Source organism: Panthera uncia (genome assembly GCF_023721935.1).
Source record: "Panthera uncia isolate 11264 chromosome C1 unlocalized genomic scaffold, Puncia_PCG_1.0 HiC_scaffold_3, whole genome shotgun sequence".
Lineage (NCBI taxonomy): Eukaryota > Metazoa > Chordata > Mammalia > Carnivora > Felidae > Panthera > Panthera uncia.
The window spans coordinates 6,891,789-6,905,523 of NW_026057584.1; the positions used below are offsets into that span (position 1 = coordinate 6,891,789).

Genomic DNA, 13,735 nt, shown 5'->3' on the forward strand with positions numbered 1-13,735 from the left:
ATATCAAGTGAAAAGATTAAAAAGGATGCTTGAGGTAAGGTTTTCTTTTGTTCGTTTGCCTTTACAAGTAAGACTAAAACTACAGTCATAAACTGCTCCTCCCACTTCTTGGGGTGAGCGCGTGGACAAACGTGCACGTCGAGGCACAACCACCCCCCTGCACACCACGTGGGCAACCCCAACCACCAACAGCAGGAGCGACTTCCAAATACACACACGCTGTGGTTCAGTCAAGGCACCAAAGGCTCGCCTGGCTTCTGTGAGCCTCCAGAGGAAAACCCGTCTCCCCACGGACCTGTGGAATGAAACGCACTCTGCGTTTCAACAAATATTTATCGAACACTTAAGTGCGAGTACGGCTGGGAATATGATGATGAAAGAGACAAGACCCTTGACCTTTAAGGAAACTGTGCAGCGAGAGAGGGATACTTTTACAAAGTAAAAAGTACGAGAGGAATTTGCTTTAAATACTCAGAAGAAAGTGGGGCTCGGGGGTGGGGACAGACGAAATATGAAAGACACAACACTGACGACTGTTTACACCCAGTGACTGATTAAAACCCCTCTCCTTACTTTTGTGTATGTTTGGAAATTTCCATTAGAGGTACAGACAGGGTGCTCTGGCAACTCAGACGTGAATGAAACACACCAGAGGCTTGAATGCAAGGCCCGGAGCCGCTACCACCGGGGCTAAAGGCAGCCACCCCCCACACCCCAGTTCCTGACCTGCCGATCCCACCTCAGGGGTGCTGCACAGAGCAGGAAATCCCTGAGAGAAAGGCTCACACACGCTGCAAAGCGCCACACAAACATAAAGCCGTGTCATAACCATCACTACTCAAATGCCCCTTCCCTGGGTTCCACAGCCCCTCTGTCTCATTTTCAGACATAAGGTAGAAGTAAAGTCTCGTGTTAAGCAGCCAACTTACTTCTTTACAAGAAGTAAAGCACCTGCATGGCTTAGTCAGTTGAACATCTGACTCTTGATTTTGGCTTGGGTCGTGATCCCAGGGTCGTGGGATTGAGCCCCATGTCAGGCTCTGCATTGAGCATGGAGACTGCTTGGGATCCTCTATTTCTCTCCCCCTGCCCCTCTACCTTACTCTTACTCTCTCTAAAATAAAAAATTTTTAGAAAAGCCTGGGTGGCTCAGTCTTAAGCATCCAACTTCGGCTCAGATCTCACAGTTCATGAGTCCAAACCCCACATCGGGCTCTGCACTGACAGTGCAGAGCCTGCTTGGGATTCTCTTTCCCTGCTCCTCTCTGACTCACTCTTTCTTTCTCTCTCAAAATAAATAAGTAAACTTTACAAAAATTAAAAAATTAAAAATTAAATTTTTTTAATCTTATTTATATCAAGACCTTTAGTTCTCTGTTTAGATAAGTTTAGCATTATTTTCAACACAGGAGTTAAAAGTTTAAACAAAGGGGAGGTGCCTGGGTGGCTCAGTCGGTTAAGCATCTGACTCCTGATTTTGGCTCAGGTCATGATCCCTGAGTTGTGGGATTGAGCCCCATCAAGCTCTACACTGAGCATGGAGCCTGCTTAAAATTCTCTCATTCTCTCATTCTCTCATTCTCTCTCTCTCTCTCTCTCTCTCTCTCTCTCTCTGTCTCCACCTCTCCCCCACTCGTGTGCTCTCTCTAAAATAAAAAAAAAAAATTAAGTTTAAACAAAGGGGAACATCACTAAGATACTGCATATAATGTACACATTTATTAGGATACTCTGAAGTTTAAATCCTATGTTTTTGCAAGTCATGCCCTTTTGTATTATCTGGCTCCTTAAACTTCATCTGTTTTGATCCTGAGAGTTGGAACTGTTTCAGCCGTGTTTCAGGACATTCCAGAGAAGAGACTAAGGACAGACTCTTCTCCATCTTCTGCTACCAGCACACAGCATCCTACACCATCCGTGTCAGGAATTCTCAATTGAAGGACAGCCCTGTTTCTGTTTCCTTTAGTATAAAATAATGCTCATTTTAGGAAATTCAGAAACGTAGAAATAGAAATAATCCAAATTGCACCACCCCTGGTATCAGGGCACAATCCATGGCATTAGTTTGGAAACTTTCTTCATCTTACTTCCCATGCACGGTGTTTTGCACAAAGCTGAATGGCCTTCTGTACACAATGCCTCTCTGTTTCCCCAGCATCACAAAGTACTGTCCACATTACTGCCTTCCTCAATCACCTGAATGGCTGCTGTACGCACAAGAGCAGCAACTCGCTCTGCCACTTCCCAGTTCTGTGGCCTGGGCACTCGGCCACCTCATGGCAACCTTCTCACACTCCCGAAGATGAAGTAAGACCACCTATGCATGGTGCGGGGTGCCAGCACACAACAGCTATCAGCCCTGGTCATTAACTCAGTGGGTTGTTAAACTGGAGTGTCTTCTGGGCTTACAATTTTTATGTTTAATGCTGCAATAAACACAACGTCCTCTGTGCTTTTTCATATTTAAGATTATCTCCTTGGGACAGGATCCTACCATGGAAATTACTGAGTCAAGAGTAGGGACTTTCTTGGAGTTTTTCAAACATGTCACCAATTGCTTCCCCAAATGGTTGCACCACATGTGCTGCTGGAGGGTGAAGAAGCTACAGGGTTTCTATAAACAGCAAAATTCCAGCTCATACACAACACTGGCTGGATATAAAAATACACTTAGACAATTATGACTAGTCGACAGTAAAAAAATACACTTAGATAATTAGACTCATAACTCAGTATTGACAAACCTGGGTTTTTTACTTGCCCTCTTAAACTAAATGAAAACACAGGGAAAAGAGATAAGAATTTCTGACTTCCTTTTCGCTCAGCTTCTGAGTACTAGTCCCTCTTTATCAAAGAGTTTAAATACAAAGGCTACCAAGTGGAATTAGACTTAACGAGATGAGTATTTCAAATTTTCCCAAGCCATATAAAGAATGAGTCTGCACTCCCAAACTTGAAATATAGAAGAGTTCTAGGATAACAAAAAGTCAGAAATACAGATATTTCCTTTCAAACCCTTCAAATACGTAAATGTCTCATAACCATCCATAAGAATGATTCTATCACGCATCCCTCTATGAACTCCACTGAGACCAACCCAAAATGTCCAAGAATACCAACCAATTCTGAGAAGTTCATAGCTGATTTTAAGTATTACAGCGTATGTAGCTTGAGAGGCCAAATCCAGATGGAAAAAAGTGGTCCTCTTCAACAAACAGTGCTGGAATATCTGCATGGGAAAGGGTGAAACTGGACCTTTTCCTTCCACCACATACAAAAATTAACTCAAAATGGATCAAAGACTAAATAAAAAGACAAAACACTCTTAGAAGAAAACACTAAAGTACATCTTCGTGACCCTGGATTTCTCAAATATGACACCAAAAGCACAAACAAGAGACGGAAAGCATAAGGCCGACTTCATCAAAATTTGTAATCCTTTTGTGCTTCAAAGGACACTATCAAGACAGTGAAAAGAGAACCCACAGAAGGGGAGAAAATATTTGCAAATCACTGATTTGATAAGGGTCCAATATTTAGAATATATAAAGATTTACAACTCAACAGAAAGATAGCCCAACTTAAAAACGGGCAAAGGACTGAAATAGACATTTCTCCAAAGATATACAAATGGCCAAGAAGCACATGAAAAAAACACTCATCAACAAAAAGAAAGACAGACAGACAGACAGACAGACATGCCCAACATCGTTAGTCACTAAGGAAATGCAAATCAATACCAGGAGATACCACTTTGCACGCATCAGGATGGCCCCATTATTTAAAACAAAAAAAAAAAAGTGCTGGCAAACGTGGAGAAACTGGAATCCTTCTCTATTGCTGTTGTGTTGTTGGAAATGTAAGATGAACAGTTCAGATGTTCTTCAATAAGGTAAACGCAGAATTACCCAGCAATTCTACTCCCTGGATAAACACTCAAAAGAACTGAAAACAGGTATTCAAACAATAACTTGTCCATAGCAGCTCTATTCATAACAGCCAAATAGAAGTGATTCAAACATACATCAACATATGAATGGATAAACAAAATGTGGCATATCCATACAATGACATACTATTAGGCCACAAAAAGGAACGAGGTCCTGATACATGCTACAACACGGATGAACCTTGAAAACACTATGCTAATGGAAAGATGCCAGACACAAAAGGCCACATGTTATATGATTCCATTTACACAAAATATCCAGAACAGGCAAACCCATGGAGACAGAAAGCGGACGAGTGGCTGGGGAAGAGGAGGGAATGGGCAGTGACTGCTCAATGGAGTTGAAGGAGTTTCCCCGGAGGGGAAAAAGTTCTGGAACTAAATAGTGGTGCTGGCTGCACAACACTGCTAATGTACCTAATGCCACTGAATTGTATACATTTAAAATGGTCAAACGGTAAATAAAAAGAATCAGAGTATCCCTCTTCCATCTTGGCGCAAGGGACAAAGCACTGCTCATCTTGGAGCATGGGGTGTACCTCACCATGGTGGGGCCAGAGGAGCCGGCTCAGGAAAACCACCACTGCCCAGACACCATCACCTTCAGATGAGGAAGAGCAGAGCCAGCCAGAAGTGGGTGACAGGTGACCCAAGGCACCTCACTGCTCAGACTGAGGCTGCAGGGATGGCCCGGCCAGAGCAGCAGGCACAGCGCTGGACCTGTGGCCAATATCAGGTGGGACTCACATTCCCTCTGGCAGCCAAGCACACAGCTAATGGCAGTTCAAACCCGTAGACTGGCAAACACATTCTAGGACTGATAAATCAAAACAAAAAAGCGGAGGTAAGAGGCTGAAGCTACACTATAATGCACATGAATAAATCTAAATGAATTTATTACAGAAACCGGAAGACCATTTTAGAAAATATGCACTTCTTGTTGTAAGATTACAGGAAGACACTGACTCTATTAAAAAATTAAAGTTTTTTCAAGGACAGGGTGCACCAGAATGAGAACATGATGAAACTAAAGTACAACAAGCTGCGATACAGGCCATGATTAGAAAAGGAAGCAAAAACAATCACTCCAGCAGAATTAAAACCCACATGTGAAGGGCTAAAGGGAAAAATGTACACTGCAGAAAATGTCACTGGTCATGAACAAGACAAAACTGAGACACAGAATGCTGTAGCCTACAGTGGAGAGAAGAAAAGACAGGGGAAAGCTCTCCAACAGATTGATAAAGGGACAGATCAGCCTACAATAAGAACCATCCAAAGGAACACAAAATAAGCAGAGATGCAAAAATCTGAAGTACAAACCCAAAAAAGAAAAGCAAAGACCTGCCAGGCTGATGTGCTGAAATTCCAGGCACAGGAGGGAGGAGAGCAGCCTCCCTCAGCCCAGACTGGACGCGGTGCCCCACAACCCCACCTCGGGGCTCCGGCCCAAAGATGAAACAACAGATTGCAACACAGCAAGCAAATGTTCAAAGGCCAAAGAGCCAGCTTGAAGGGGCTCTCCTGGGGAAATGTAGACAATTTGAACATCAAAAGGAATGACTGTGACTGATTGTAAAACACTGAACAAAAATAGTGAATCCATAGGGAGAGAGAGAGAGAAAAGAAAACATCTGCCTTCTGTTGGGAATGACTCTTCTACCGAATCCTTACTTTGAAAATTGGTAATTAAACAGAATCTAGCAATTACCCTGCCTTTTTTTTTCCCCCCAGGAGAAACTGTAGTCCTTCCCCAGTTGAAGTGGGTAAATTTTACAGAATACCAACAGATACACACGGAAGAAATGACAGAAAGGGGCAGGCGGGGCGGCGGGGCGGGGAACTCTCCATTTTGCAAACTCTTAATGTAGCTGATTCAGGCAAGTATGATGTATGAATGCTCAAGAAAGCAGCCGAGTAGATTGTCAAAGCAAAGGATATTTGCACGGTGCCCAGGAAGCACCGCACAGGTTACCTCCTAACTGCAAAGAGGGAAATCTACATTTTCAGCAGGAAGATCTAGCATCTCCACATAAAGCAAATGATGACACAGCAGAGGGGACAGCCTAACAGGACACTGAGAATCCCAGATTTAGGAGATTTGCCCAAAACATCAACCCGAACGTATTCGAGTCTTCAAACCTCTCACTTCCAGTTTACGGCAAATAAAAGGATCAAAGAAACCACAAGGAAACAATCAGACAAATCCAGACACAGGTTTAACAAGACCGCTTCCCTGGTCTCTTCACAGAGTCAGTGTCATAATGGGGAGGAGAGGGAGAAGGGGGCTATGGGGAGCTGTTCTAAGCTGAGAGTCTGAAGAGGTACAACAACCAAACACGGTGCATGTGGGGCGCCTGGGTGGTTCAGTTGGTTAAGCATCCAACTCTTGATTTCAGCTCAAGTCATGATCTCACAGTTCATGAGTCTGAGCCCCAAGTCAGGCTCTGTCTCTCTTCTATCTTCATAGAATATATGGTACAACCATTACAAGGGATAAGAATAAAGAGATTTTCTTTTTTTAATGTTTATTTATTTTTGAGAGACAAAGAGAGCAAGTGGAGGAGGGACAGAGAGAGAGAATCCCAAGCAAGCTTTGAGTTGTCAGCACAGAGTCCGACTTGCGGCTCAAAACTCATGAACCACAACATCATGACCTGAGCTAAGTCAAGAGTCTGACGCTTAACCGACTGAGCCACCCAGGCGCCCCAAGAATAAAGAGACTTTAATAACACGAGAAATACCTGTAACATGAAAGTGGAAACTTACATATACGTTCATTCCAACTCAATTAAACACACCCAGAAACACAGTCTGGAAGGAAATACAAAAGTAACAATAATGATAGTGCAGATGGACCTCTGGGTGCTGAATTCAGGAATTTACCTTCTTCCCCTCCCCTCCCTTCCATCTTCTTCCTCACCAGCTTCTCACCTCCTTCTCGGATTGGTTCTCCTGCTCCCCCCCACCTCTGAAAGCCAGTGGCCAGAGCTAAGCGGGCCCTCCCACTGTGCCACTGTTCCCTCTCTCAGCCTCCAGGAACCACCCCCACTGTCAAGGGGCTGGGTAGGACCCAGTAGGAAGAGGTGTGGTATGGAATCTACAAGGCTTGGGTGGCACACTGGCGAGCCACCTAACTGCTCTGAGCCTACATCCCTCCGCTGTAAAGTTGGGATAGTTGAGAATAAAGAATCCAGGGTACCACTGCAGCAGGGCACAGTGAGGGCAAAATCCCAAAGCTGGTCCCCACCAGTCCTCAAGCAGACCTCCTTATGTCAGAGAAGAGCTCCAGTTATCCCACAAGCCTCCTCTTCCCCAACACCCATACCAAACCATCACCAAGTTCTCACAATGTCAAATCCAACTAAGTCTCCCTATTACTGCCACCACCACAACCTCGGCCCAGGCTACCAGCACTCACTCGGCCAACGACAACACAGCCTGAGCAACCTTTTCAACATAGATCAGATTATGTCTCCCTCCTTCCTGAAATCTTTTATTTATTTTTTTAAATGTTTATTTATTTATTTTTGAGAGAGAGCAAGCAGGGGAGGGGCAGAGAGAGAGAATCCCAAGCAGGCTCTGCACTGTCAGCACAAAGCCCAACACGGGGCTCGAACCCATGAACTGTGAGATCATGACCTGAGCCAAAATCAAGAGTCAGACGCTTAACCAACTGAGCCACCCAGGCGCCCCTAAATCTTTTTTTTTTTTAATGTTCATTTATTTACTTTTGAGGGGGGAGGAGAGGCAGAGAGAGAAAGAGAGAATCTCAAGCAGGCTTTGCACCATCAGCACAGAACCCAGTACAGGGCTCGAACTCACAAACTGTGAGACCATGACCTGAGTCAAAACCAAGAGTCAGATGCCAACTTTTAGCCGACTGAGCCACCCAGGCACCCGTTTTTTGTTTTTGTTTTTGTTTTTGTTTTGAGAGAGAGAGCACAAGTGAGCGAGGCACAGAGAATCTCAGGAGGGGCAGAGGGAGGAGGGGAGACAGAGACAGAAGCAGGGCTCACCGGAAGAAGGGCTCATGTTCACCCAAAGTGGGGCGCAAGCTCACACCGTGTGGGGCTGGAGCTTACTAACCATGAAATAACGACCTGAGCCAAAGTCAGATGTTTAACGACTGAGCCAGCCAGGTGCCCCTGTCTTTTTTTTTAAAGTAGGCTTCACGCCCAGCATGGAGCCCAAAAGGGGGCCTGAACTCAGGACCCTGAGCTCAAGACCTGAGCTGAGATCAAGAGTCAGACGCTGGGGCACCTGGGTGGCTCAGTCGGTTAAGCCTCCAACTGTGGCTCAGGTCATGATCTCACAGTCCATGAGTTCGAGCCCCATATCAGCCTCTGTGCTGACAGCTCAGAGCCTGCAGCCCATTTCAGATTCTGTGTCTCCCTTTCTCTCTGCTCCTCCCCCACTCACATTCTGTCTCTCTCAAAAATAAACATTAAAAAAAAGAAAAGAAAGAAATAGAACACTACCAGCCCTCCAGAAGCTCCCTCTCTCATGGGCCATCCAATCACTACCCATATCTTCCCACTGTGCAAACTTCTCTGGTAATCATGTTCCAAGTGAACATGAATTTTAAGGGGACGCTCTTCCCACTACAGACCCCATTACTGACCTCAGGGGAAAAAGCAGCCAGCCCCAAATGCCAGCTCACTTCCACAGACCTTCATCCTCCCTGGTTCGCAGCCCTGTGCTACTGCACTGTCTCATCAGCTGCCTCCTATTAGCAGAAGCTGCAGACAGCTGCTCAGTTACCTGGCCCACCATCACCAGAAGCAGAAGTCACTTTTTTCCCACTCATCTCTCCCTACCACCACCCTCCTGAATCAGGTCAAATTCCCCTATTGTCTCCTCCCAAAACAACCTGGCTGTCACCTGCTTAACGCTCATCAGTATCATAATGCCACACTAACTGTGCGATTATCTTACCCACTGTCTGTCCTGTCTTCAGACTATTAGCTCCAGGAATGTTTTTTGTTGTTGTTCAGTAAGGCACCCCAAGTGCCTAGCACACTTAACAATATTTGCTGCGTTAAAAATGAATCTGTGAAACAAGAAAAATAATGACTAGCTATGATATTCCCACTAGGATTCCATACATTAATTTTTTTTTTTTAATTTTTTTTTTCAACGTTTTTTATTTATTTTTGGGACAGAGAGAGACAGAGCATGAACGGGGGAGGGGCAGAGAGAGAGGGAGACACAGAATCTGAAACAGGCTCCAGGCTCCGAGCCATCAGCCCAGAGCCTGACGCGGGGCTCGAACTCACAGACCGCAAGATCGTGACCTGGCTGAAGTCGGACGCTTAACCGACTGCGCCACCCAGGCGCCCCTAGGATTCCATACATTAATTTTTTAAGAAAGATTTGCATAGCTAATTGCCTGCCAGATTCACTCTTACTTGCTCTCCTGGCCGCTGGAGACGAAGAATCACCCAGCTTGAGCTGAGGCAGGAGGGGTTTGGGGAGAATGACCAAAAAGACAGAAATAATCCTAAAAGAAACCATTTACTGAATGCTGACCATACACCAGGCACTATGCTAGCTAAGTGGACACAGACTGTCCCATTTACTTCTATGACTTATCATCATCTCTGTTTTAGGGTTCTGAGAACTACTATTATCCTTTCTATTTTGCAATTTTGCAGATATGGAAACTGAGGCTCAAGAACACACATCTCACATTTACTGGTATTTTCCCTGTTTCACATCAGGAAACCAAGTCTTAGGAGAGGAGGTCTGGAAACCTGTGATCACGTGTCTCATAAGTGGGAGAGCCAGGTGTGAATCAACTTCACTCGACACCAAAGTTTAGGCTCTTAAAGTTTAGGCTCACACGTGAGCTTTAAAAACCTTTCATACCACCATATACCCGCTAGGATGGCTACAGTCAAAAGACGTAATAACTGAGAACCTGGAGAAAACGGAACCCTCACACACTGCTGGTGGGAATGTAAAATGGCACGGCCACTTTGGAAAACAGTCTGGCAATTTCTCAAAGGTTAAGCACAGAGTTACCTTGTGACCCAGCAAATGTAGTGGTAAGTAGATACCCAAGACAAATGAAACATACGTCCACAAAGAAACACGTACATAAATGTTCACAGCAGCCTCATTCAGATTAGCCAAAAAGTGGAAATAACCCAAATGCACACGCTCTAACATAGACGAGTTTTGGACACTTATGCTAAGTGAAAGAAGCCAGACACAAAAGGCACATACTGCATGCTTCTATGGATGTGAAATGTCCAGAATCGGCAAATCCTTACGACAGAAAGGAGATTAGCAGCTAAGGTTGACAGAGTTGAGAAGGAATAAGGAACAGATGCTAAAAGTTATGGTGTTTCTTTTGGGGGTGACAGAAACGTTCTAAAATTGACTGTGGTAATGGTTACACAACACGCATATACTAAAAACCACTGAGCTGTATACAGTTTAAGTGAGTAAACTGAATGGTATGTGAATCATATCTTTACAAAGCTATGTTTTTAAGTCTTTTACATTTTGCCTAATTTCTACTAGTTTTCATTTCACAATGGGAAAAACGCTTTGTTTAAATTTGAAATCAGGGATGTAAGCACTTTCATGCACAAAGCCAACAATGTTAACTTTTTTAAAACCTAGAAATAGATTAAACTCAGTCTTAACTGATATACTTCACAGAATCACATTGTTCTTTACTCAAATTTCAAAATAACCTATAATGAGCTGGTGAATTAATTTACCAGTGTTATTTCTTCCATTTTCTTTTTCCCACTCTTAACTATGTGGTCCTATGGAGTCGTTATTGTGCACTAGTTAGGAAATACAAACGAAGTGATGTGTTTGGTAGGGACAGTTGGAACTTTTAAAAATATCAGACATGCATGAAATGCTAAATAAATGACCATCTCAAATCTCCCCTCATCAAGTTTTCAGTATGCTAAAGACTCGGGGAAAAGTTTTAAAAGAACCTCATTAACTAAAGACTGACTTGGAGTTTTGGTAAGGCTTCTCTTTTTTTTTTTTTTTTTTAATTTTTTTTCAACGTTTATTTATTTTTGAGAGACACAGAGAGAGAGACAAAGCATGAGGAGGGAAGGAGCAGAGAGAGAGGGAGACAAAGAATCCCAAGCAGGCTCCAGGCTCTGAGCTGTCAGCACAGAGCCTGACGTGGGGCTTGAACCCACAAACCGTGAGATCATGACCTGGGCTGAAGCAGCTACAGCATCTCCTGAGAGTTGACTAGAAATGACTCTCAGGCCCCACCCTAGACCTACTCGACCAGAATCTGCATTTTAACAAGATCCCCAGGGGATGTGCCTGCACATTAAAATGTGAGAAGCACTGGACTGCTATTTCAAAAACTTGAAATACATACAGCTCTGGTCCTGGGCCAGCTTGTCCTCAGTTCCATTCCTTGACCTTCTGCTCTGCACTGAATTGCAGGGGGGCTGATCCCGAATGCGCTGGGGTTCCCAAGCAAGAGGCGGGTGGGGTTAGACAGCAGCAGCAGCAGCGCCCTCCAAAGGCTCCAGGGCCAGATGACCTAGGGCAGTTCGGCCTCTGGCAGGTGGGAGTTGCTCCTGGGGAGCCTGAAATGCCATGCCCTCCCCTGTCCTCCAGCTTAGGGGTGACAATGGTTTCCTGTTGCCTCATCTCAGGGTTGCTTCACTGCCCACTGTTTGCATCCCCAGTCCTTCACCGCCTGGGAGACCACCCCCCTACATTGAATTCCCTCTGTTTTAAATGAAGTGGTTTCAGCTTTCCCGTCTAGACCTAGAACGATACCCCATACCATTTTGGATCTCTCTTATGCACCACATAATCCCAGTGCAATTTTCTGAATGGCTTATCTGCTTAAAAAACGGGGCGGGGGGGGGGGGGGCGGATAGCTAGTGCACACAGAAAACCTCACACTTCCCACATTCAGGCAATCTCTAACAACCCGAAAGAAAAATTAGCCTGAAGCTATTTGTACAGCAGATGTGACTGTATTCAGCAACTCAAGTCGTCAGGGTGTATTTTTAACACTCTACCCATCACTCCTCCTCAACCACAACAGCTGGTAGGTACAGCAACTATTGTGTTGGGAAATGGGGGGGGGGGGGGGGAATGCCTCCTAAAGAACAGAATTCTGGACAAACACTGGAATCTCTGAGAGATCTAATCTTAATCACACTTGTAAATCATATGATCTACCCCACACTGGGCACATACCATGCTCCAGGACCAAACAACAGGGGAGAGCAACTCTTATCAGTATCATTTAGGGCTACTTGGAGATCTTCCTAAAAGCACATCTGACTGGTCACTCCCATGCTCTGAATAACCCTCAGTGGCTCCCTCTTGCCCAAGGCCAAAAACCCAACTCCAGGGTTGGCCCTTTAAAATCCAGCCCAATCTACCTTTCCAGCCTTTTCTTAATCCCCCTCAAGTTGACCCACTCACCTTCTGACCATTCCCAGCTGTGCCTACACCTTCAGCTACAATGTGTGTCAGTATCTGTCGACTATGTGGAAAGCGCTTCCTTCCCCAATTAGCTTGGCAAACTTTTTCTCTCAAGATCATGGTAGCTGCATTCTCTGTCCCCTGAGCTTCCACAGGACTTACTATGTCATACTGTCACGTGCACAGGTTCCATCTTCTACACGGTAGGATCCAGACTCCTACTGTCCCTCTTGGGATCCTGACCACGGTTCCGATCCAGATCCACATTTATTACCTGTGACTCCCTGGGCCAATGCCATCGGATGGGGATGATAGGTAACACCCAACTCAATGGGTTCTCCCTAGTGCTAAATGAGTTAACCCACATAGAGTGCTGTAAAGTTAACCCAAGAAAAATGCCTGGCACCTTGCCTGGTAAGCACTGAAGAATTGCTACCTTACAATTAATTGCCATTACTGCTATATCTGGAACAAAGGAGGGGTTCAATCACCTATTTGCGGAATACCTGGAACACTATACAATAAACCTGTTTGTAACATGCTAAGCCCAAAGACTACCCCACCACAAGTAGCAAAGGCTGACAAAAGGTAAAGCAAGAAATGGCTCCCACGGTGAAAGTACCAGCTGAACCTAACTGGCCCCGGAGGAAAAGCGCACTGCAGCAGAGTGAGAGTCTGTGCCAGCTGGATCCGCCGCGGCTGCCCACAGACCCGGCATGCCCTCAGCCACCTGTCCAGCCACCTGCCTCAGGCAGCCGTGTTCTAACAGAGAGGGCTCACCTGTAGCAAAAACCATAAGCAGTTTTCAACGGGAACCGCAATGGGAAAACAAAGGGCGCAACTTTCCTCCCGCAGAAAGGAAATGCGTCTTTCTGCAAGCGAGTATTTGGCGTCTGGAGTTCTCCACCGAGTTAGGTGCCCAGCGGGTGCGCCGCCAGGGAAAGCCCCCCTCTCCCGGCTTTCCCGAGGGAGGGTGAGCTGGTCACAGAAGGCGCATCCCTTCCCCTAGGGCACGAAGACACAAGCGAGTCAAGTCACACCCGGGTCCTGTTGAATTTCCCGGGGGACCACAGGTGAGTCCACAGAGCACCCGGCGGGAAATGACCTGGCCAGTCCTCAGAAACGCGGGGCTCGGGGAGCGTACGCTTGCGGGGCGCAGCCAGCAGCCCCCATTTCTGGGGCGCTCGCCCCCCGCCTCTAGGCCTCAGTTTCCTCCGGGTCCTCGCGGCGCGGGGCTTCCTCGCGGCCCACTGCGGCTGGCGCCCCTGGCCCCGGCGCCCCGCCCCACTCGCCCGGCCCCGCGCGGCGCCCACCTGCGCCCCCGGCCCGGGGTCCCCGCCGCCGGCT

The 13,735-nt window shown here is 46.0% G+C and overlaps 1 protein-coding gene across 3 annotated transcripts in view; it reads right to left on the reverse strand.

Moving 5' to 3' along the window:
* The window catches only part of DGKD (diacylglycerol kinase delta), a 111,843-nt gene that overhangs the window by 97,416 nt on the left and 692 nt on the right, over positions 1-13,735 (reverse strand). The window lies entirely within an intron of this gene.